Source organism: Armigeres subalbatus, unplaced genomic scaffold, assembly GCF_024139115.2.
Source record: "Armigeres subalbatus isolate Guangzhou_Male unplaced genomic scaffold, GZ_Asu_2 Contig189, whole genome shotgun sequence".
Classification (NCBI taxonomy): domain Eukaryota; kingdom Metazoa; phylum Arthropoda; class Insecta; order Diptera; family Culicidae; genus Armigeres; species Armigeres subalbatus.
The window spans coordinates 137008-163478 of NW_026942716.1; the positions used below are offsets into that span (position 1 = coordinate 137008).

The window sequence follows — 26471 nt, forward strand, 5'->3', positions numbered from 1 at the left end:
TTCAACTGATCATCAGATGGTTGACGGACAGTGTTGTTACGCAGGGATGCCAGAAGATATTTTCATATGTCTTCACAGTCGTTTCAAAATGTCTTCAAATGTCTTCAATATTAAAATAACGATTATTAGCAAGAAATTTCAAAATCCAATAGGTTTGTAAATTCAATAATCTCCTTGTTTTACTGATGTGGAATAATATTTATTTTTTTAACATACAAATTGTTAGATTTCAAGCGAATATTCTTTAAAATTATTTAATTTTTTTATGACGAGTTTCCCCTGGATTTTGTACTGAGGCGGATTTTTAACTGAATTTTCACGTGGAATTCTTTCAAATTTCTTTTTAAAGAATACAATACCCTGTTGAGATTCAAAATTTACTGTGAAATACTTGAAGAAACATCCAGAGAATTTTCTGAAGGAACTTCCGGTAAAATTTCTAGATCAACTTCCGGATAAATTCCTGATGGAGCTTCTTATAACTTCTTTTGGATGGAGCTTCTAATTACTTCTGGAAGTCTCCTGTAGAAATTTCCCGAGGAATTCCTGTTGGAACATCCAAAGTATTTACTGAAGAAACTTACGGAAAAAGTTCAGAATGAAGTTCCGGAGGAATTCTTGGAGGAACTTAAGAAGGAATTCCTGTAGAAACTTCAGGATGAATTCCGGATGTTTTTTTTCTGGAGGAATACCTGAAGGATTTTCCTGATGGATTTTTGAAGGATATTCCTGAGGAATTATTGAAGCAATTTCCGGTGGAATTCCTGAAGAAACTTCTGAAGAAATTATAGGAGGTAGTTCTGGATGAGTTATTGGGGGAGCTTCCTGATGTATTGCTACAGAAATTTCCGAGAGCAATCCTGGAGGAAATACCAGATAAATTTCATAGTATACTTCCGGAGGCATTCTTGGAGAGTCATTCGGCAACTTTCTTAAAAGATCTTCCAGAGGGATCCCTTGTGGAGCTTCCGCCGCAATCCCGGGAAAACTTTCGGAAAAAATCCTGGAAGAACTACTGGAGGAATTCGTGAAGGAACTACTGAAGGAGTTCTGCAGAAACTTCTGGAACTTCTTCCGAATGAAGTCCTGGAGGATTTTTTGGTAATCCCTGAAGCTTCCGGACCATTTCTTGGAGGGATTACAGAAAGAATACCAGGACGATTTTTTGAAGAAATTCATAGAGGAATTCAAAGAGTAAATACTGGAAGAATGACCAAAAATATTTCTAGAAGAATAATCAAAAGAATTCAAGGATAAAATTAACAAAAGTGTGTACAGTAGCCGTTCGATAACTGCAAAATGTTTACTTTTCAGTTAACGAATGCCGTTCGATAACTGCAACGCATTCCAGACGGCAAACGGTTGTCAATCGACGTCAGATGCAATAAAAGTGCATCCAAATGTGCAGGCAATGCAGCTGTCATTGAATTTGACATCAGTTTGAAGTTTGGCGGTCCGATAACTGCAAAACTGTTGCAACTACCGAATTGCAGTTAAAAAGCATTGCAGTTAAATGACTTGCAGTTATCGAACGTCTACTGTAGCCAGTTTCCTCTGAACTTCTTTTAAGTAGATTTTCCTGTAGAAATTTACCTTGAAAATTATGAGAAATACCCATTTAACACCAGCATAATTTCAATTTCTTATTGACATTCGTTAGAATTTTTAATGAAAATTAATTGAGACAATTTTCTTGTGGAAATTAGGGAAAGGAAAAGGAAAGGGATTTATTGTGGGAATTGTGGAAATCAAGATGAATTTTCCGTTTAAATTTTGGAGGATTTTCTTTATGTTTTTTTTACGGAAATTATTAAATATAAATTTTGTACTGAATTTACAATTTCAATTCTCTTGAATATAGACAAGAAATTCCTCATAATTTTCATCGGAAATTCTTTTAAAAATTCACAGAAAATTCAAAGAGTTTTCCGTCGAATATTTAGACGAAAGTTACATGGACACACCGAAAAGATCAAATGAATTCGTAAGGAATTTATAAAAAAGATCCGGTTCTAGCTCAACGATTGAAAAGATTAAATCAAGTCATAGAAGAGTTCTATATATTTTTGCCGTAAAATTAAACGGCAATTGCGTTCCAATGTAATGATCGAAATACCTTTTTACATACACGCCGTCGGGAATTTTTTAACCAGCGCCTAACTCCAAGTTAAGTTCGTACGTATGAAGTCTAAGATGCGTTGCATTTATCAGCCAGCTAGAGTGAATGTATTTTAATGTTTGAGATTCTAAGCCCCAGACAAAGACTATTTTAACTTTTGTATTTTTTTTTGCATAATTCACATAAAAAATAGGAAATATTTCATTGGAGCTTGGTGTGATTTGACTCAACCCCGACCATATATAGAAGTCGCAGAATTTATAACTAAGAAATAAAATTATATTTTCTCTCGCTGGCTTATTTATTGTCTTCAAGTATCTTCTAATAAGTAGATAAGTCTTCAAATATTTGGAAAAGTCTTCAAAATGTCTTCACGAAATAAATGTCTTCACAGAGATTCAAAATGTCTTCAAATTGAAGACATGTCTTCAAATCTGGCATCTCTGTTGTTACGTTTGACTCGTTTGACTGGTTGCACCAGCTATGATACACTCTGAAAAATCTTCACGTCGTGTTTACCTGAAAACATATAGACGAATCCAAGTAAAAATAAGAAGAAGACACACGACGGTGTTAACTTTGACAGATCCTACAGCACAGCATAGGGAGATCATTTTAAAATGCTTATAATAAATACAAATGAGAACGGAAAAAGTTCCGAACTGTATGATAGATACAGTTTTGGAAAATATTAAAAAAATTGAGATAAGCTTCCAGATATGTAATTCAGAACTTTTTCCGTACCGTACATCAATCAGATTTTAATTACATTTTGTCTAGAATTTATTATAAGCATTTTAAAATGATCTCCCTATGCTGCGCTGTAGGATCTGTCAAAGTTAACACCGTCGTGTGTCTTCTTCACTCAGAAATATAATAAACCCATGACAGTATAAAAACAAATCTATTTTTAAATTTTCGAATGTTATACATAGCGTAGTTTAAAAATTAATCTATACAAAATTACAATTTAATCTATCAATGAATTTTGTGTAAATATTCCATTAGTGTTTTCGCTGCTCTGATCACCGGTCACATTGTTTGCCATCTGTGTATTATAAATTGATTCTGTTCCTGAATTTGTTCCAACGCATAGACAATTACCATGCATGAAATCGACGACATCGACACAGGCGATAATCAAAGGTGTTTCAGAATCATCGAAGAGTATACGACTGGTAAGTTTTAATATTCCGATAACACATCACTTATTTATTAAGTTTTTATTTTAGTATCGATTATTGTTACATTACGATCTTGATTACGATACGCTTCCGGTGGCTGAGGTTGAGGTCCCGTGTGCAAAGGGCGATATTATCTGCGGCTTTGAAGGAACATTTACCGATTTTTCAAAAACAAAGCAACCATGTATTGTATTTGTGAAAGCAAGTGATGATCCACGAAATCCTCAAATGCGAATTGGATCGCAAGAATCCCAGTACCAACATTGAACGCCTGCGGTGCACGGAACGGTCACCAAATCGGTGTCGAGCCGGGAAAAGAATTATGTACGGCCAGGCAGCAACAGACGGGTAGTGCGTGAACTACGACTGTCATGCGTTAAATCTCCTGTTTGGACATTCCTTCCTAGCAAATGATATGAATGTGGCGAAGTAGGAGACCTACTACTCTCAGACTGTCTCGGACGGTAATTTTTAACGATGGATCCCTGCGAAACAAAGTCTGGGGGTGCCGAACTCAAGGAATAGAGAAACCTCCGGTGCATAAGACTTAATATCAACTAGTTAGTGCTGAGATCAGGTGAGTCCATTCAAAAAACTATCAGTATTATATTTCATCTATCATTTTTTTTCATTGCAGTAAATCGCAACGCTGTGCCTAGTTAAAGGAGTAATTGATTATGACTAACTTCGAGCGGAAAACTACAGCACTCTCGGGAACCCAACTCAGCTGAATTCCTAGACGGCGTTACCTGATAAATATTTGCCTCAATTTGTTTTCCTAGATTACGCTAAAAGAACTGTCGCTAAGATATTTTAAGTTGCAGCTATTTCCTTATTCAAGACAAATAAAAATTTTTGACAAGTGTTTTTCTGTTGTTTTGTTTTTGTAAACAATAATTCTAAACCAAATTAAATTAATTTAACCAATACTATTTTCGATATCGGTGCTTTATACTATTCTCATATAAACTAAAGTTACACTAAGCGAGTATAATCAGCACATAAACGAAACTGGGGTCAACCAGGCAAATAGCCAATTAGAATGACTTTAAATCTATTTAGTATAAATTTTTCCCAGAGTGTTCTTATTTTTACTTGGATTCGTCTATGTGGTTCTCATTAGCCACCCTATAACCAGAGACCGGCGGAGTGAAAAACTGTCGAAATGGCAACGTATGAAAATGCATGAAATAGTGAAAATAATACTGGCATCACTTGAACTTTTTGCTTGCTTCTTATGGATGCAAAAAGTAAACAAGTCGAATTGGAACCACTTTTGACGGTTCGATTGGAAACAAGATGGCGTCTTCGCCGATCTCTTATTGTAGTATTTCTACACGTAAAAAAAAGTAATTATTTTATTTATTTTATTTGAATTATATCTTTCATTATGTGTCACAACATACATTTCATTCCACTGGATATAATCTTCATAACAGATTTGCATATAATGTATTTAGCGTGTTCACATATTATATTTGGCAATTATACACATTGTAAATTATACACATTGTCCGGAAAAACTGTTGTGCAATAGTGGGTAAAAATCACTCGTTAATTTGACGTACAAACGGTTTACTCATTAATGAGTAAACGACGTTTACTCTTTTAATGAGTTGAACTATTTAACTTCATAATGGGTACTTTTTTACCCATTAAAGAGTACTTTGGTGGCACAGTGCACTGTAAACCTGACAATACTCATTAAAGAGTAAAAAAACCTCATTTTTTGACGATATATGAAGCTGTCAAAATAATGGGTATTTTATTTTTTTCAATAATGCGTATTTTTAATCCATTTTATTGAATTAAACGTTTACTCATTAAAGAGTGAAAAACTTGTTGTGTGGATGGAACATGCGATATCTAACAATTCGAAAGTCTTGTTTACAGTCGATGGAAATAAAACGTAAAAATTAAAGTGATTATAATAATAGCGAATCTATTCAACAGTAACGCTTTATTCTATTCCCAGATCAGTATCACAATTAGAGGACTCCGTCAATAAGAATGTAAATATCGACTTATGACCCGCAGGCCGGGCGCTACGTAAGTAGATCTTAACAGCTGTAGCCACTGGTGCTAAGATTCCGGAATTCAGCCTATAGTTCACCGTGGATTTGGAGTGGTAATACATGCATTTACATTTTTCTTTTTGAACGGTTATACATAAATCCATTCCTCGGTTTTACTTAATTTAGCTACCGCTCGAACGTATGCGAATCTTTTCGACGTGAATTGTAGAGATCAGCAGCCGGGGAAAAACAAGGGAAGCTCCAATTCTGGCATTTATTCTGTGATTACGACACCATTCTTGCTAGGAGGCATATTATGGAAACAAATAATAGAATGTTTCCGAATCTGTAGCCGAAGCCGGTTGTCGGCAATAAGGAGAGCATTTGATTCCAACATTGATTCTTGACCTGGGACAACTGTTAGCTGGCGAAGCGGATGACCACGCATTGATGCAGTTACAGGCACTCCGGAGACCAAGATGACAGCTTTCGGCAAAAAGGAAGATTATCGTTTCCTGGATTGATTTTTACGGCAGCGCTGGTGGTGTTCCGGAGATAAAGGAGCAGAGAACGATTTGCTTTGATTCCGGAGGTAGCTACTGGTGGTGCTCTGACTGCTACGACTGTTGAAGAGATGGAATTACCGCGCTCGTACAAAATTTTAATACCTACCAGTACTATTATATCTTAATAATGTCAATCATACTTTCATCATGGGGAAAAATAAAGATTTATTTGTAATGAAGTCCACAAATCCTTTTTATTCGATAAATATCAACTAATTTTTTACTAAGAAATTTGAAGAAAATTAAAGAGTAAAATATACCCATTTTGCCCAAACGTCAAAATCTAATAATGGGTAAAAATTACACTGGAAACTGACGTAAATGCCTTTTACTCATTAATGAGTAAACGCTGTTTACTCTTTTAATGAGTTGAACTATTTAAGTTCATAATGGGTACTTTTTTACCCATTAAAGAGTACTTTGGGGGCACAGTGTATATCCCCTTGGTGAGATTGAGATTCTCACGTCCGAATGTGTGAGTGGCGATAAAAGGAAAACAAACACTCCTAGATGGTGCAACTCAGCAAAGATTGGGTAAAAATGAGTATATTTCCATACATTTTTTGACTCTTTTGATATCATTGTGATGACCCGATCATTTTTGAGGTTATGAGCAGAAGGAAAACAAACATGTTTTTACACATGACGAATTGCACATTAGTGTGCGCGCGCTAAACGTCACTCATCTCTATGGATAGTATAAGCCAGGGGGGTAATATGCGGTGCATCGCGCCTCCTCTGCATGTAGTATGGAGCAAATGTAAATAAACAATCCCACATTTTTTTCGTTAGTCAGCAGTAGTGTAGGTTAACCAATATCCTACAAGATTCCAGTTCGAAAAATGTTACACTTGCCAAGCGGGGTGGCCCAGGGCGGCCCGCCTTTCCCAAGCGGCGAGGCCCGGATAATACATCTTAGGTAGGCTTGATTTGTTCGTGGATGACAGGCTTACTCCCCCCCTGGTATAAGCAGGGACTAATACCGGGATCCGACACTCGCAATTTTCTCGTGTTGCACTTAATTCTCAATCGGTGTGTAGGAGTCCTAGGTATACAACTGAAAAGACACTAAATACGCTGTCAGTTATCACGCATGTTTCTCTCACCGTCAGGGCTGCCATAAATACAGATTTATCTGTATTATACAGATTTTTAAACAGCAATACAGACTTGATACAGATTACAGATTTTATACAGATTTTTCAAATACAATACAGATTTATACAGATTTATATTGATCAAAGTTACCCCAAATTGAACAATCAAAAAACTTGACAAAAAATATTTTTAAAACAATATTAAAATTATCAAATAATCAAGAACAAAAGCCTTATACGTTCTACATGTAGCAGTACTCGTTTTAAAAATATGAAAAAGCTATGATTTCACTTACGGGGGAAATATTTAGAAAACAATTTAAAAATGATCAATGTTCTGAGTCATAATATATAATTATATCACAAATTGCAACGTTTCAATCGTAATGGAAAATAAGTTTGCCAGCATGATATGCTGCAATTGGTAAAAGCAAATTTAAACATTTCGAACATATTTCAGGCATATCTACAGACTCAACCAGCTCTCCGGTGCTGGTAAATTTTGGATTACCAAACTGATCTGTAAAAGTTTAAAAAAAAATTAAAAAAATCACATTTTGATAAATTTATTTTAAAATGTCGCAGATCGCAGAACTTCATTTATTTTTCAATTGATTTTTCACTTGAAATGGTCATGTGATTTTTTACGAACTAGTATGCAGTCCAAAACCCAGCAAAATGTTCCGACTTCGAATGCAGTAATTTGAATTTAAAATAAATAAAAAAGCGGTCGTTATATATTTAAATAATAAAATTCTGTCGAAGATATGCGTAATCGTTATCCAGTTTTTATAAAAATATCATCGTTTCCTAATTAAGGTAGTGACGTTATTAAGAAGCTTCCCGAATAAAAAAGTCCAATAGAATTTCAATAGAAATTATTGTAACAATACGATAAATTTTATTGTAATTACAATAATCTCTATTGTTGCTCACAATATAATAACAATAAAGAATATTGTTTCCCACCATAAATCCTATTGTAAATGGCATTTAAAATAAAAATAGGGGTTGTTAGTTACCGTAACAATAAAAAATCGTTTTTTCTCTCGAAAAATTTTTTGCCATTACAATAGAATTTATTGTTATTCTATTGTCAATATTTTTCTGTCAATAGATTTTATTGTAAGTTTATTGGAACAACAATAAGGCAATTTAATTGGTACAATAGAAGAACAATAGAATTGAATGTTCATCAATAAAATGTATTGTAATTTTATGATATTTTAATGTAATTCTATTGTATTTTCTATTCGGGTTCCGATTAATGTCATCTGTCATAACCAAAACCTAGGTCCAATCTCTAGTTGGAACTCGACAAATATTTGCCGAAGTCCGATAACAATTGAGGAGTGGAATGAATAATTTATTTTCAGAAATTGTGAGGTGTTAAAGTTGAATCTTAAACTACTGAGGAAAATTTACATGATCTAATATTTCAACAGTATTCTAATCATTCTAAGAGGCATCTGGGGTTTCTAATTTGTTTCCCTTGCTGTTTTGAAATTTCATTGAAAATCACATTACTTAGTATACGATCAGAAAGGCAAAATATCACATAATATTATAATTTTTAGACTCGTTTTTTGCATAATTTATGAAAATACGGTTTCTCTTACAAATACAGACAATACAGATTTTTATTGTCGCCAATACAGATTTACTATAAAATCATCTGACAGCCCTGCTCACCGTGCATTACTGACAGCATCGATGTTTTTGTTGTTTATACCATTTTGAGCAAGCAGGAGCTGAAATTATTTGCTGAAGTTTGTATTCGAAGAATTTGTGCAAAAAACTATTGCTACGTTGTCCCATATCGATGGATACAATTCAGCATAAGCTCGAAGACTCCACGCACGAGAGATTGGAGGAGTATAGTGCAGATATTCTGGACATAGCTCACAACATCCGGATCATTCATGGATCTACTTCCCTTGAGTACAACGCAGTGATGTACTTTGTTACGGATAGCGTTCATGATTTGATTGAGATCCGTCAGTGTTCGGATTGTTTCCGATACCGATAATGAAAAAGCGGTGCCAGACTGGTTTGCAAGACCGTGCAATACCCGCCATGAGCTGGTGTTCGCCAAGCATAAAAGATACCAATACTGGACGGCGAAGGTCATCCGGGTAGTGAACACAAGTACGATGTTCGCTTTTTCGGTGACAAACATTCCCGGGCCGTTGTCGATGCCATTTTTGTTAAGCCCATTGACACAGATCTTGAAATTTTATAAATCAACCCGAAAAAGACAGGTTTTTATGGAAGAATTGCGTAAGTATATGACGTTGACGTCTCTACCCAAGGATCACTATGCATATGGTAATTATTCATTATATATTCATTAAAAAAAAATATTTACCGTAGGAATTTGCGATGTAGACTGGCTTGTTCTTTTGTTCCGAATTTACCGCCGATATCTCTTCGCTAACTTTTCTGGTGGTGGCTGGCCCAATTATTACTTCCGGTCTTTTACTATACTTAGTATAGTAATAGTCAAGCATTCGTTCTACATATTACTAATATGGGGGTAAGCGTGGTGAACTGTTAGAATTTAAAAAGAAAACGAATGCTAAGACCAAGTGCCACTGGATGACTCCAAACGGGCCAGTATAATGTGGGGTAGTCAGGGTTTAACTAAATTAGCTAATAGTATAACTTATTTTGCCACGCACCAATTTCAGTATAATTTGTATCTACGAATCAAATTCCTAGAAGTTTTCAGCATTACTTAGCGCAAGAGAGGGTTTAACCTCTGCGTTAAACTGAATTTTATTCGCCGATTCGGGGCGTTATCATGAGTGATCAGCACTCATGGAACACATTGTTTAACGCGAATGTCAGCCGGGTTCGATCAAAAGTGTAAGATTTAGTGTAATTAGTTTAATTATTTTTATTTTTAGGCATCAAACGTTAGGAGCATGTTTTCAGCGTCGCACAGCCCAGGAGAGGGTGTAAGCTCACAACGGTATAGTGTAGGTCGTCCTCGATTGGGGTCCTGTGGGTCGCATGTAGTGGCTGTGCTCGGGGCAGTTATGTGTTGAAAGCGGTTTCGGGGCAGTTAGGATTGAGTTTTAATATAAACAGATGTAGGATTGAACAAAGTTATAACCTTTAAGGTGCATATTGTGGAGACTATTGACAGCCAAAGCGTTGAGGATAAGCTTCTATTTAGCAACTGAATTAATTTATCCGATTTGGAATCCTAGATTAAATAGTAGGTATATATGGACAATAATAGAAACTATATACAGTTATCATTTTATTAAGTATTGAGGATATGTTTTTGGTTAAGTTGAGTATCAGATGGGCATGTGTGATATCCATTAATAAGACAGAATTATTAGAACTGTATTTTTGTCTTAGTAGTAAGATTAATTACTTACTAATGTTTTGCGGGCCGGCGAGTGAAAGCGGCCCAATTCTTTATCTACCTCTTTCCAGACGACCAGTGATGAAGAAAATCTTATTGTTCCGGTATCAGCAGTGGTATTCATATTCATAACAACCACCGTCAATACAGGAAGTCTGTGTTCACAACGTGATTACTTCAAGGACAATCCCAACATCTTCTGTGAATTGCAGATAAGTATTGCGTTTATATTTTAATTGCACTGAGCTCGTTCTAATCTGATCGACGAATGAATTTACTTGTCACTAATCAATATCATTAGTAAACTTAAATATTCCCGTAGATTAGAAAAGCAAGTGCATATATTTCTATTTTATGGCAACATATCACAACGAAACGGACCCTTGGGAGCCTTAAGTAAGATCTCGGTCCGGTTGCATCTAAGGAGATCTTAGTGCAGTGCACACCGGACGTGTTGCCCAGTAGACGTATCGCTCAGCGGTATTTAAATACAACGCAGATAGGCTATGGTCAGAGGCGTTGATATTACAAGATTACAAGATTACAAGATATCTCTTCGCTAACTTTTCTGAATTTCCTAAATGTTTCGACGTTCTTCATCCTCGTCGCCAATTTGTAGGGAGGACGGGTAAACACTTGCTTCCGTTCTGAGGTATGTACTGATTTCAAGTGACATTCTTGTAAGCCAATCATTTCCAAGCCTCCTTAGTTTATTGCTACTTACAAGTATACTACACCTATCAAGCAACTAACCAATCAAGCAACCAACCATTCAAGAACTAACTAACAAATCAAGATACCAATTATCCAATCAAGCAACTAATCAACCAGCCATTAAGCAAACAACAAACGAATCAAGTAACTAACTAAACAATCATTCTAACCCACTTCCAATCAATCAAGCAACCAATAACCAATCGTCCAATCAAGCAACTAACCAATCAGCCAACCAACCATTCAAGTAAGCTACCAATCAACTAACCAACCAATCAAGCAATTAACCATTTAACCAACTAACAAATTAACTAATCAATCAATCAACCAACCAACTAATCAACCATTCAAGCAAAAAAAAAAACAACCAATCAACTAGCCAGCCGACCAACCAATCAAACAACCAATAAAGCAATCAATCCACCATTTATGCAAACTATCAATCAACTAACCAAGCAATAAAACAATACCTTTACCAATCCACTATTCATTATATTTTTATATTATACTAGTCGACCCGGCAGACGTTGTCCTGCATAGTAGGCGAAAATCCGCGTTGTGAACTACCCATGCGAAATTTCCATACGGTTCTTAATTTTAGTTTTTAACAGTTTGGTCAACCTTATTCGTGATTTTTGCATGAGAAAACATCATATAAACCCGTCGGAAACGATTACGAACATATTTGCTCAAGGGATGAAGAAAATCCATCCAGCCGTTTTCGAGTTATGCGGATAGACCATTTCATTTTTATTATATAGAAGATTTATTCAGACTAAGGCCTAAGTGGCCTGTGCGGTATATATTGTGCTTCCAGTTGAAAACCAAAGTGAGCTCTCGCGAGGATTGAGTTTTTCCTTATTTCATGATGTCGCAACTGCATCGCGAGTAGTGCGTATCTATGCCACCGCCGTGCGCCATGATGCGCACTAGTCGCCACGTAGTTGCGGCAAAAGGAAACGGGAGAAAACTCGATTGTCGCGAGAGCTCACTTCGGTTTTCAACTGGAAGTACAAAGAGAATCTTCTCCATTCGGCTCGGTCCATGGCTACATGTCGCAAACTACGCAGTCTACGAAGGGTCCGCAAGTCATCTTCCACCTGATCGGTCCACCTTGCCCGCTGCGCACCTCGCCTTCTTGTGCCCGTCGGATCGTTGTCGAGAACCATTTTCACCGGGTTACTGTCCGACATTCTGGCTACGTGCCCGGCCCACCGCAGTCGTCCGATTTTCGCGGTGTGAACGATGGATGGTTCTCCCAGCAGCTGATGCAACTCGTGGTTCATTCGCCTCCTCCACGTACCGTCCGCCATCTGCACCCCACCATAGATGGTACGCAGCACTTTCCTTTCGAAAACTCCAACTGCACATTGGTCCTCCACGAGCATCGTCCAGGTCTCGTGTCAGTAGAGGACTAGGTCTAATGAGCGTTTTGTAGATTGTCAGTTTGGTACGGCGGCGAACTCTATTCGATCGGAGTGTCTTGCGGAGTCCAAAGTAGGGTAGAGAACCATTTGGGTAGTACCCAGCCTGCCCTCATAGAGTTGTTGTTTACAGTTTAATTTTTCCATCGATGTTTATTTTTATTCCATTTCAATACTTAAATTAAAGATTTTTATAAATAATGGCGAAGTTATCCGAGTGGTGGTAGTGCTTGTCGGTGCACGTTGTATGGATCTACCGGAAACAGCAAGGGGAAAACTTGATACTTCCCAAAATAGCAGGAATAGAACATTTTTCAAAGAATCCGCGATGAAGACTGTAAAGAGAGTAAACTATATTGAAAATTGCGAAGGACGAAGGTTATAAAGTATACTAACTAGCTTAGCAGTCGGCTGCTATGTACCCGGAGGCATTTGCCGCAGTAAAGATTGGCACAGGTGCTCGACGTATGGATCTCCTGGGGAACAGCAAACGGAAAACTTAAAAGTGCCCAACACATTCCATGACGAAGGTGCTGTAAAAAAAAACAAAATTGAAATTTGAAAAGGACAAAGCTTGTATGAATGATACAAACCAGTTCAGCAGTCGGCTGCTATGTACTCGGAAACAATTTCCGCAGTTTGACGCAGGTTTACTGCTGATTCAGGAGGAAATCCAAGGTTTTCGATCAAGACCGAGACGAGAAGAAGATGACGCAGCACATCCATGGACCAGTAGAGAATTATTTTTCCACGGTTGCTGGGAAAATTAAAATTTGATAAGAAATATAAATATTGAGCATTCTGGAGATTTTCACTTGTTATGGGGAAATCTATAGATATACCTGCTGTGGATCTGCGGAATCCTTCAGAAAATCTAAGGATATATTTCAAAATTTCTAGGGATTATTTTACTAATCAAATAAAGACATTGTTCAGGAGATTTTGGGAATTTCTTCTAGGAATGTCTGGCTATTGCTCTAGGAATATCTCCGTGATTTTCATCAAGATTTTATCCGAAAATTGCTTCACGAAATTCATCTCAGAGTTCTTTTGATGATTTCACGAAGACTGCATATTCTACCACAAATATCTTCCATCAATTTTTTTTTTGGGGGAATTTCACCAGAATTTTTTCCGAGATTCTCCTGGCTTATTTTTCCTTCAGCAATTACTTGGGGAATCCCTTCGAGAAATTTTCCGGGAAATACTTTAGGAATTCCACCGAAAAATCTTTGGATATTTGTCTGAGAATTTCATCGGGTATTCCTCCAGGAAAATTCCTTCGGAAATTCGACAATTTCTCGAGGAATTCCTTCGCGAATTTGTATGAGAATTCCTTCGGCAATTACTTCGAGAATTCTTTCGGGAATTGCAGCAGGAAATCCTTCCTCTAGGAATTACTCCGCGAATTCCTACGGGAATTCCTCTAATAATTCAAGAATTCCTCAAAGAATGTCTTCGAGAATTCCTAAAAAAAACCCTCCGGGAATTCCACCAAAAATTCCCCCTAGAATTCTTCAGAAAATTCATCCAGGAGTTTCTCCGGGAATTTCTCCGAGAATTCTTAGGGGAATTTATCCGGGAATTCCACCAAGAATTTCTCTGGGAATTCCTTTGTAAATTCCTCCAGGAATTTCTTTCTAAATTCCTCCAGGAGTTCACCCGGGAATTCTTTTAGAAATTGCTCCCGGAGTTCTTCCAGGAATTCTTCCGGGAATTCCTCCTGGAATTCCGCCAGGAGCTCCTCTCGGAACTCCCTCAAAATTCCATTGGAAAATTCGGATCGGAATTCGGTAAAAAATCGGAATTCCTCTGAAAATGTCTCCAGGAAATCCTCCGTTAATTCCTCCTGAAATTCCATGGATTTCTCCAGTAATTTAAGCAGGAAACCCTTCAGAAATTCCCCCGGGAAATTTCTCTAGCAATTCCTGTGGGAATTCTTCCAGGAATTCCTATGAGAACTCCTCCAGAAATTCCTCCAGGAACTCCTACAGAAATTTCTCCAGTAATTCTTCTTGAAATTCCTCCTGGAATCCCTCCAGAAATTCCTCCAGGAGTTCCTCTGGAGATTCCACCAGGAACTCCATGGATTTCTCCAGTAATTTCAGCAGGAATCCCTTCAGAAATTCCTCAAGAATTCCTTCAAAAATTCCACCTGGAAATGCTATAGGAATTTCTATGGGAATTCTTCCAGGAATTCCTCCGGGAACTACTACAGGAACTCCTCCAGAAATTCCTACAGGAACTTCTCCAGAATTACCTTCAGGAATTCCTTCGGTAATTCCTCCAGGAGTTCCTTCGGTAATTCCTCCAGGAATTCCTTCGGTAATTCCTCCAGGAATTCCTTCGGTTCCTCCGCTAATTCTTCCAGGAATCCCTCCGGTGATTCCTCCATTAATTCCTCTGTGGATTCCTTCGGTAATTCCTCCGGTAATTCCTCCAGGAATTCCTCCAATAATTCCTCCAGGAATCCCTCCGGTGATTCCTCCAAGAATTCCTCCGGTGATTCCTCGGGGAATCCTCCGTAATTCCTCCAGGAATTTCTCCGGTAATTCCTCTGTGGTAATTCCTCTTCAAAAATTTCTTTGGCAATTTCTATGGGAATTCTTCCAGAAATTCATCCAGAACTCCTACAGGAACTACTCCAGAAATTCCTTCGATATTTCCTCCAGGAATTTCTCTGGTAATTCCTCCAGAAATTTCTTAGGTAATTCCTCTAGGCATTTCTCCGGGAATGCCTCTGGGGATTCCTCCTTGAATTTCTTCGGGAATCTCTCCGATGTTTCTCCGGTAAATCCTCCTGGAATTTCTCCAGGAATTATTCCGAGAATTCCTCCAAGAATTCCTCTGGGAATTACTCCAGGCGTTCCTATATGGGAATTCATCCAGGAATTCCTCTGGGGATTTCTTCAGGAATTCCTCTGGGGATTTCTTCAGGAATTCCTCTGAGGATTCCTTCAGGAATTCCTCTGGAGATTCCTTCAGGAATTCCTCTGTGGATTCCTCTAGGAATTCCTCCAAAAAATCCTGCTAGAGTTTTCCGGAAATTTCTAAAGGAATTTCTTCGGGAATTCCAACTAAGAACACCTCTAGGAGTTTCTCCGGGATTTCCTCGAGGAGTTCCTCTGAAATTCGTCTAGGAGTTCCTCCGGAAATTAAAGTTCATGAAGAAATTTCATTCCCGATTCCCGGTGCCGGTCTAGGCAATTTTCGGTTTGGAAATTTTCTTGACTTCTCTGGGCATAAAAGTATCATCGTGCTAGCCTCATGATATACGAATGCAAAAATGGTAACCTGGCTTAGAAACCTTGCAGTTAATAACTGTGGAAGTGCTTAATGAACACTAAACTACGAGGCGGCTCTGTCCCAATGTGGGGATGCAATGCCAATAAGAAGAAGAAGAAATTTCAGGAGGAATTCCTCGAGGAGTTTCCAGGAGAATTCCCGGAGGAATTTTCGAATTTATGTTGGAATAATTCTCACAGGAATTCCCGACTTCTCGGAGAAGTTCCCAGACGGTTTCTGAAAAAAATTCCGGAGGAATTCCCAAAAAAACTTCAAGAGCAATTCCAGGCGGGCTTCCCAAAGTATTTCTTGGAAGGCTGCCCGAAGGAATTTCCGGAGGACTTAATGAGCGCACTCCAGTAATTCGCACTCGAAGATTATTTTAGGTGTATTAAGCATTCCCGAGAGAATCTCTTTGAGTAATTCCAGAACAAATTTCTGGAGGCATGCCCGAAGCAGTTCTCGGAAGAATTTTAGAAGAATTCCCCGAGGAATTCCCAAAGCAAATCCGGAAGGAGTATATTATTTACTTCTGATTTATTTTAACGATACTTCTCAAACCGCCTCGTGATGGTATTTCTTTTGGTATTTCTTGTGGATTCCTATCTTATACTGATATCTACAAAGAATTTCAAAAGTATTCCAGAAAATATCCCGAAAGATTCCCAGAAAGTGTTGTATGTTAATTTTAAATTTTGAATGAAAATTATGTAAAACATATGAATAATAATAAACTTGCCCGGTCTTAACTCAAACGGTTGTGTTGCTCTAGTCCTAGTTGCTCTAGCTTCTAGTCCAGGATATACTCCTTTTCCGTCGCTAGTTGCATTGGTCCACTCTCGTATTCCCCCAGGGGGCTACGAGACCGTTGTTCATTTTCCCTCTGGAACTCATAGAACGACGGCGTCGATGGTTTGCCTTACAAGAAGTCGTTTGTTTCCCTGTTCAATTAAACCTTAATTGCCTTAATAGAAAACAAACTGTAAGAAAAAGTGTACTACTTACATTGACTCATCGTTGCAGGGAAGTCACGTATATAGGTCACTGGGCCTTCGACGGAGCCAGCGGATGTGCCTTCCCACGATCCTCGTCCGGACATTTCTGACCATGGAGCGACTTCCGTTAGTGTCACGTGTTGTGAATTAGGATATAAGAGTTGTGGTTCTGATCCGATTAGATGAATTACGATTTGGTGAGACGGAGTTGGCTGCTACCGCCACGTTCCGGCGGGCGAGCTTACGGATATTATTTATATTCAATGGTTACTATTCAGGTATTCCTTTTTCTCAGTTTGCCTCTATTTCTAAATTGTTGTGGAGTTTCCTATCCGAGATTCCTATCTTTCTGAGATAGGACGTCCCTGCGGGCCAGCTTCAGCAACATAGGATCGTCGAAGAATTTGTTAATCAAAACGTCCTCAGAAAGACCATTTCTTCGGCGGGTTTTTGTTATGACTTCACGCGCCAAAGGCAAGGCAGGCTGAAATTCTGGCGATTGACGATAGTTTTGTTCAGCGGGTCAGCCGGGACAATTTGCCAATGATGAAACACCGAGGTCCGGAGGTCATATTTAGAATCCAAACGAATCGATCGCTGGAATTAATGCCTTGATGGTGTACAACGGGGAACTGGGTACAGGCGCGTACTGACTTACGTGACCCGTCCTCTGGCCAGGACGGAGCAAATACAATCGACAGGTGGCTACACGGCTACATATAGGATACACGCCGGGCTGTTGGAAGAATCTGACCTCCTTAATGCAAAGGCTTCTGCGCAATTACGGCATTAAAAATTTAGAATTTGACATTTCTATTTAATTTTTCGCAGAGTGGACCTTCTAGGGTTCTCCTATAGAAAACATTGAATGATTGAATCCTTTACTGATCCCAGTAGAACTTTGTCCACTTCGAATGGTGTGTCGAATGGAAGAATATTGGGACCTGTGATGTCTGGCCCAAAATTACCGAGCAGCAAGCGAATCCAAATCGTAATTCATCTTGAAAATTCTTCTATTTTTTCCTAGTTTTTGTTCCAACCAATGGAGACCGTTTCGTTTTCGATGTCCTCATCCAGTCCCTTATTCAACGGCTTTGCAATCCATTTCCACCATTGGATTTGCTACTTCGTTGTCCATCTCAGAATACATATTTTGCAGATCATGCATGACACAATCTAGATACAGTTCGCCAATTCCAAGAATCTTGTGCTCGCCGGACTCCTCCTTTTGTGGGTAATAGAGGGTACGATTTGTTTACTTTTGTAACCCGTCTAATATTTTTTGCAGATACGTAGGATTGACCGTAGGATTGGGGCCCTCCTTAGCCATGTGATAAGACGCGCGGCTACAAAGCAAGACCATGCTGAGGGTGTCTGGGTTCGAGTTTCGGTGCCGGTCTAGGCAATTTTCGGATTGGAAATTGTCTCGACTTCCCTGGGCATAAAAGTATTATCGTGCTAGCCTCATGATATACGAATGCAAAAATGGTAACCTGGCTTAGAAACCTCGCAGTTAATAACTGTGGAAGTGCTTAATGAACACTAAGCTGCGAGGCGGCTCTATCCCTGTGTAGGGATGTAATGCCAATAAGAAGAAGAAGGATTGACCGATTCTATCGCAATTGTGATGATACTCTGAATGTTGAATTTCAGCGACCTGAGAATAAACACATCCCCGTTCATTTGACGCCCGTAACGAATAGTTTCCGCCCGAAACTCGCACTTCTTGACTAGGATGCAATATTCCTCATAAATCATAACGCGACCGAGGACCTGGAAGAAAGTGAAAAAAAGATTGCTACAATATTATGTTTTCAAATTATGCACCATCAGTTCCGAACCGAACACTGACCACTGTATCCTGGTAGATGTCACTTTCTCTGACCCCGGTATAGATATGATTGATCTTCGCCTGGGCATTGTCCAGTGGTGATTGAATGTGTTCCACGCAGATATCAACAAATCCGCCAAAGTCCTCAACAAATCGATTACAGTTTTCCTCCTTGGCAACACGGATATTGAACTCGGCCAGTGTGTCAACAAGGTAAACAAGAGAAGTATCAACGACGCCAACAACCTTTACAAAAAGCTTATACAAAGATTCCAGAAAACTGCGATTAGCCGTCCTATTCGACGGCTTTGGTAAACTTTCGCAATTTACTGTCGAAGTACATATCAGCTATATAGTCGTCGTGCGAAAACTACTGGATTTACTCCGTCGTACGTGGTTTACGGTTCAATTAAAGGTTTATCCAGTTTATCATTCTCTTGCACGATGGTTTCAATTTATTCTCTGTATACCTCCAGATAGTAGCGTTTGTCCTCGTGTAAAACCAATGATTCTTCTTGTGCGGCTTCTTCCTCCATGTCATCATCCAGATTGAGATCATCCTGTTGGTCCGGTTGACCGTACAAACTTTGATCGTCGTCGATATTATTAATTGAAGCCCACGATGTGCCGCATATGCAATCCTGTTGAGATAAATAGTTTAAGGAGAAAAAAAACGTAGGAGAAATATTCTCTTTTAATAAAGGACTTACAATCCGAATGCTGCCGGTTGAAGTGCCGCTTCAACATTGCACTGAGCTTGCACGGGTTCAATAATTAAGTGGTGATAAATGAAAATAATCTATTGCTTCCTGCATAGATAATATTCCGCTGTCGCTTCCAGTCCCGATAGACAATCCACAATTTCCTGCTGCTGCTGCAACCGTTTTTCCACTAGCGCTATTTTAATTTTTCTATGTTTAGAACTTCGAGGAGAAGGAAAAATGGGAAAAATACGAACTAATGACCAACCTTGATACAAACAAAATAAACGTCAAAACACGGCGCATTTTATTTTCGATTCGCGAAGTCGAAGCAAAATTCTTCACACAAACAATGACAGTTCTTTATGGGTTTTTACAGTAGAGCAACAGAGAGGAGGAGATGGCGGCCATGTTTCACTCAAACTCTGACAGATAGCAATGCGATTTCCCATAGGAGGAAAGAGCAGAATTTGCTTCGACTTTGCGAATGAAAAAAGAAGAAGTAAATTTCGCCGCGGCTTTGAGGGGGTAGGAATCTGTCAAAAACTCACAGCAAACACTTTCAAATAAATTTACCTTAATATGAGTAAAATACACTAGCGCCTCTGGCGGTGCTGGTCTCGTCAGCTCATCTGGGTTGCATGAATTTTAAATCGGTTCTTCGGGACTCCGATGTCCCGGTAATTAGTTCCTGGTATAAGTTTTGCCTAATGGCAAAAATGTATAAAGCTAAACTTATAACTTCGATTAGACTTGTAATTGAGAAAAAAAACAGCATGGCGTTCCAAGTTGGAGGATTTGGATCCGTTTTTTTTAAATCGAAGTGATTGAGCGGAGTGAGTGAACGTTTTAAATTTCGAAGGATAGAAAATATTTTCCCGTTCCACGTAAGGTAAGGTTAAGGTAACATAAAGACTAAAGATATTTGTACATAATTCGATAATATATGAACATTTCAGTAATTTATAGATAAAGATGGTGGTGCACCAGCAATAAGCATAAACTGGCAGAGAGAAAAATAGGTACGTAACATAAAAACTATTGTTGATAAAGAATTTATTCATGTATTCAATTGCATTTTTCATGTTCCAGTAATTCGAGAATCCTGAGCTAATCCGTTGGTACTTAGCACGCCTGGAAAACGACATAATGCCCGTGCACGGCAAAACATAATGTTCATTTCAACCTGCAGCTTATGTTAAATAAATTGGGATAAAATAATAAGAATAACTTTCGAATAAAGAAAATATGTTCATTTTACAAATGCAAGTGCTTAAAAAATTCTAAAATGAAAGTGACCTAGAAAGAAAGAAAACAACGGGATTATTACCTGGCATAAAATTGATTGATGAATCTAATAATTTTGTTATCGATTTTTAAATGACGGTCATAAATTAAAACTTATATAAGTAGTTTGTCGACCCTAATCATACATATGCACATCTGACATGAAATGTATAAGTTTCATGTTATGATTATCTTATGCAGTGTTGCATAGTTTTTATTCCAATTGGATATAGGTTACATTACGAAATCGCAATGGCAAAAATGTATGTGTTTCGCTGAATACATTCATTAAGAAGATTTCTTTTCGTGTAGTTCTCATCCACCACAGTTTTCACGTAAGAGTGACCTGAATGGCATGTAACCTGAACAAAATTGAGCTTCGTTGAGTTACGTGATTTATCAGGTGAATCTGACTGGATTTTCCAGTACTAATGACGTGAAGTTTGAAAGTAGTTTACGTGTTTGATCAGGTGAACCTTACGTGATTTATACGTACTGGTTACGTGAACTTTTAGTGAAAGCTACATGATATCAGGTAATCACTATCCAGCTTTTTACGCTTACCATAAATCAACTATGGTATCTCAGTTTTGACACATGCCGTGAACTGATATTATAGCGCAATCAAAGTAGCACTGAAGGCGTGATCAACAATTGACATGTCAAAGATTTTCGCTTTGAATTGAGATTCAAAACTGATCGGGCTTAAGATCACTCCTGACGGAATCCAAGATTAAAAGTGATCGCGTTTTCGGGGGCACACCACTCGCTTCAGAAGCGGCGCACAACTGTCATTTTTGTTAATTTAGCTTTGCTGCGTCGCAGCATGCGTGAAATAATAAAAATGACAGTTGTGCGATGCTTCTGTATCGAGTGGTGTGCCCCCGAAAACGCGAGCACTTTTAATCTTGGATTCCGTCAGGAGTGACCTTAAACAGAATAATTCTCTTTCAGATATACTTGATTAATATACCTACATTTTTTCCAGGTTAATTACTCCAGTACGGTCCGCGATACTTTTCAACTTATTTATAAGAGCCTGGAAATCGTTAGTATCTTGTTTCTTTCTTTTGTCAGGATTTGGGTTGTCACCGTAGCTATGTAACCGTAAGAGATTTGAAACGATTGGCCTCATCCCAGGAAAATTTGTAATAAGGGCTACTGACACTACCCGGATAAATATGAGGATAGCTTTCGATTATCGTCAATATTCAAAGTTAAAATTTATGTTGGCAAAGTCTAATCTACGGTAACGGTTAAATCAATGCCAATTCAATGATTCTGGTATCCATTGATTGTAAATAAGGCATATATAACTACATATATAAGCAAACAGTAAGTGTAACATAACTAAAAGTTAACACATGAATAAGAAAAAATGAGGATGCTTTTAATTAGGGAACTTTTTTAATAGGGAGTCTGTCTTTGCATACAAAAAGCAAAGTCCAAAAAATCGTACGATTTTGTGTTGGGGTAATCTTATTTTGAGTTGCTGCTGCTCCATATTTTATTATATTCGCTCCCGCTCGGCCAATTCATCTTCAAAATATTCCTACTCCAATTTCATGCTCTGTATGTAGATAACATTTTAACAGTCTAGTCGTAGCTGTGTAAGCGATGCTTTTTCCAACTGAGTTTGTCCTGTTTTGAATGCATGTTCATCTAAAATATAAGAAGTATTAAAAACAAAGCAAAATTTCTTAAAGAAATGAAAAATACGTAATCAACTATCAAAACAATGCAAAAATGTTGACGTTTTCGGATAGTTTCCTAAGGTTACTAGGATTGCAAATACCATAAAATCTGTACACGGCATGTGTCAAAATCAACTATGGTAATCATCCGTGGCTATAATAAAAAGCTGGATATGCTTTGAAATATATTGCAAAATTGTTTTTTTAATGAATGCAAAATAAGTTAGTTACTGCCCGCAGCCGTAAATAGGAGACCTCTTCGCGTTGTTGATACGCTTGATGCGTTGAAATGCTTTTGATGAGGAATGACGTCATTCGGCCATTATTGCGCTTCTGAGTTATCGCTAAAACACCGTTGGAGAACAATTCAAAGTTACTGACCAATGCCGAATTAAATTTATCAGATTTGGTCAGAAATGTTGAAACTAGTTTCTTTCTCCACCCTTGGAAGTTGAAATATGAAATAAAAATGTTGTACTAATGCTACCGAAAAACTGTATTTCTAGACTTCTTGTAGCTTAAGCTTCTTCCCTTGACTTTATTTGAGTTTTGTATTCTTTGTAACAAATATTCTCACATTATATTGCGCTTTTTGCACTTTATAAGAGTTCTGCGAGATTTTTTTTCTCACAGTGATCTTTTTCTCACAGTCCATACAATCAAAGAAATGTGACAGTTGTGTCCGATACAAGCTTTTCTTTCACGCATATTTCCAACACGATTGTTTTTGTTGATGAAGTACGTTCGAAGAGCGACGGCGAACTGTTTTGAATCTGCAAGTACAAAAATTGCTTTGGAAGTTAATATCTTTTGGACCTGGAATCATCGGCAGTGCGGCATAAAATGGACAGGAACTCGGAGCTGGGAGCTGCATGGGATTCGGAGATAATCTGTTATGTTGCTGATTTATCTACAAGCCACAGGTAAAACCTTGTATTTCACTTCAAATTTTCAGTTGTGTGCATCTCAAAAACGCAACAGCTAGCTGTGAAAATAAACAGTTTCGTTTTCGCAGGTTCGGATGTCTACAGTAACACAAAACAATCAACTCTTGGTTTTCGGATATAAAAAAGTAAGGGTTCATTCACAAATTACATAACGCAAAAAAGCACAGATTTGAACCCCCACCCACCCTTTCGTGACTTGTTTGTAACATTTCCTTCATACCCACCCACCCTCATCTGTAACGCATAACATCTAATTAAAATTTCACAAAAATGATAAATTGGTATTTTTAGTGAACTCTACCTTAAGGTCTGAGGAAAGTTCTCTCGCGGTAGAGCGCTATTTTCGTACTAAAATGTCTATAGCTCGGAATTGGGAACGAATTTCGCTTATCCCAACTGACAATCTCTTTGAAATTTATCATGGAATGTTCCTACAAAATTTCATGGACCTACTATTTCCCAAATTTGAATTAAGCTCTAAATACTGAACTATTGTAGAACTGAAATTTTCGCTTCTCAGTACCTCTCTCCGATGATTTGAAGCACAAAGGAATCGAATTTCGCAAAACCCAACTGACAAAAGTTTTGGATTTTTCCAACGATCATTTTGATGTAATAAAAAGTATATGTCACCGCAATAAATTTTGCAGGAAGCTCTTTTTACTTCAACCAAGTTTTTTAAATTCCATACAAAAGTTACCATTTCGGGAGAGCAGCCAACAGCATATTTTCTTGTGGCGCACGGCAGGAAAGGAGCGATGAGAGCGGTAGAAAGTCCGTCAACGTTGTATCTAGCGTGACACAATAAAAAAGCGTATTCCTATTTGCGAACACGAGGATACCAAATATTATATATTATATTGAAATCAAGTATATGAATAAGATCAGATAAATAGTTGAAAATAAATAAGACAAATGAAACAAATAAAACAAATAAGCAAAATAAAACAAATAAGACAAATCAAATAAATAAGACAAATAGGACAAATTCCTACGGACGTCCCTCCAGGTATTCCTCCAGAAGTTCCTCCAGAAGTTCCTCCGGGAATTCCTACGAAAGTTCCTCTGAAAGTTCCTCCGGGAATTCCTCCGGAAGCTCCTCCGGGAATTCCTCCAGGAAATCCTCCTGAAGTTCCTCCAGGAATTCCTCCGGAAGTTCCTCCAGGAATTCCTCCGGAAGTTCCTCCAGGAATTCCTCCGGAAGTTCCTCCAGAAATTCCTCCGGAAGTTCCTCCAGGAATTCCTCCGGAAGTTCCTCCAGGAATTCCCCCGGAAGTTCCTCCAGGAATTCCCCCGGAAGTTCCTCCAGGAATTCCTCCAGAAGTTCCTCCAGGAATTCCTCCGGAAGTTCCTCCAGGAAATTCCTCCGGAAGTTCCTCCAGGAAATTCCTCCGGAAGTTCCCCCGGGAATTCCTCCGGAAGTTCCCCCGGGAATTCCTCCGGAAGTTCCCCCGGGAATTCCTCCGGAAGTTACCCCGGGAATTCCTCCGGAAGTTACCCCGGGAATTCCTCCGGAAGTTACCCCGGGAATTCCTCCGGAAGTTACCCCGGGAATTCCTCCGGAAGTTCCCCCGGGAATTCCTCCGGAAGTTCCTTCAGGAATTCCTCCAGAAGTTCCCTCAGGAATTCCTCCGGAAGAGTCCCGGCAGTTTCACGGGAATTCCTACGGAAGTTCCGCTGGGAATTCCTCCGGAAGTACCCCTGGGAATTCCTGCGGAAGTGTCCCTGGGAATTCTTTCAAAAGTTTCTTTGAAAACTTCCAGAGGAATTCCCGAGGGAACTTCCAGAGGAATTTCAGGAGGAACTTCCAGAGGAATTTCCGGAGGAATTCCCGGAGGAACTTCCGGAGGAATTCCCGGAGGAACTTCCCGAGTAATTCCTGGAGGAACTTCCGAAGGAATTCCCGGAGGAACTTCCGAAGGAATTCCCGGAGGAACTTCCGTAGGAATTCCTGGATAAACTTCCGAAGGAATTCCTGGAGATTCTTACTTTATTTTGCTTCTTAGTCTTATCTATCTTATTTGTCTTACTTGTTTTATTTGTCTTATTTATCTTATTTTGCTTATTTGTTTTATTTGTCTTATTTGTCTTACTTACACCAGCACCACTGTTATCACCTAAATCCTTTTCAAAGCTTGTGTGGAAACCTTGTATAGAAATCCTCTCACGATATTTTCTAATGTTTTTCTAGAAACGGCTCATGTTTTCATTTTACAAAACCAGCTGGTGTTTGTTTATTTTGATTTCCTCATTGCGTGATTGGTCGGCGCTGTTGCTGTTCTCTCGCCGAACCACTGCATGAGTGATAAATTTCTTCCCCATTGTTGCCAATTCCTTTTGTTCTCCGTTTACGGCCAATTCTCAAGCAATTGTAAACTGCATAATGATGAAATAATTTTGGCGACACTGACAGCATCATTCTGGCGCGCTGAATTGGGCAATTTTCTCTCTCAGAGAGTGCTACCACGTGCTTTTTTAACGGAAAACCCTTCCCCCAGACCTTAACTTCCTTCATAGTACATAATAATACTGTCAAATTTGAATTTAGTTAGTAATTTCGTTGTCAATATTATTTTATTATCATAAATGTTACCCGTAACAGCACTAAACAACCCCACCCATCCCCTAGACAAACCGTAACATTTTGTAACGCCATATTGTGTACCCACCCACCCCTTAATGCGTTATGTAATTTGTGAATGAGCCCTAATGGCTAGAGACATGCAGGGTGGAGTGAAAGTCGCTCTTCAACAAAATGCTACACCAGAATCTCACAAGCCCAGGAGCGCCCAGGAGGAGGCCATTGAAGAGGTCACAAACGACAAATATTCAAGGAATAGTGAAAAGTTATTCTCGATGTACTTGAAAACCGGAATAGTCTGCTGGAGAAGAGAAGAATATTCTTGAATAAAGTTTATTTTTATTTTTTCCCAAAATAATAACAATACTTCTCAATATTAGATCAGAAACGAACATAACCACAATCTTCAATGTTTGGCTCCGGCACAATAGAAAATTTTGGCTTCAGTTTGACAACCAAATCGATTCTATCCGCACCACCCAGATAATTAGTATGAGTTGATTTATACGTGTTCTCTCTCGACTCCGCTCAAATTGTTCGAAACCTCTCTCGATGCGATGGATACTTTTTAACAGTTTACTTTGGAGATTTTTTGACAATCGTTTCGGCTTTATCCGCAGCTCCCATGGTTTGCAGGTTTGGATTTATGCCA

The 26471-nt window shown here is 38.5% G+C and overlaps 3 long non-coding RNA genes and 1 pseudogene across 3 annotated transcripts; 2 read left to right on the forward strand and 2 right to left on the reverse strand.

Moving 5' to 3' along the window:
- The first annotated feature begins 3021 nt into the window (after positions 1 to 3021).
- On the forward strand, positions 3022 to 4136 carry LOC134203495 (uncharacterized). Its single transcript, XR_009977620.1, has 3 exons — positions 3022 to 3297; positions 3352 to 3880; positions 3941 to 4136. It is a non-coding gene; the product is annotated as an uncharacterized LOC134203495 (long non-coding RNA).
- Positions 4137 to 12347: 8211 nt separating this feature from the next.
- Positions 12348 to 18108, reverse strand: LOC134203496 (116 kDa U5 small nuclear ribonucleoprotein component-like; annotated as a pseudogene).
- A 62-nt stretch (positions 18109 to 18170) lies between these two features.
- Positions 18171 to 19584, reverse strand: LOC134203490 (uncharacterized). Its single transcript, XR_009977618.1, has 3 exons — positions 19320 to 19584; positions 18631 to 19250; positions 18171 to 18551 (listed from the first exon to the last, which is right to left on the reverse strand). It is a non-coding gene; the product is annotated as an uncharacterized LOC134203490 (long non-coding RNA).
- Positions 19585 to 22874: 3290 nt separating this feature from the next.
- LOC134203494 (uncharacterized) lies at positions 22875 to 26105 on the forward strand. The gene is made up of 3 exons (XR_009977619.1): positions 22875 to 23214; positions 23307 to 23363; positions 25966 to 26105. It is a non-coding gene; the product is annotated as an uncharacterized LOC134203494 (long non-coding RNA).
- Positions 26106 to 26471: the final 366 nt, after the last annotated feature.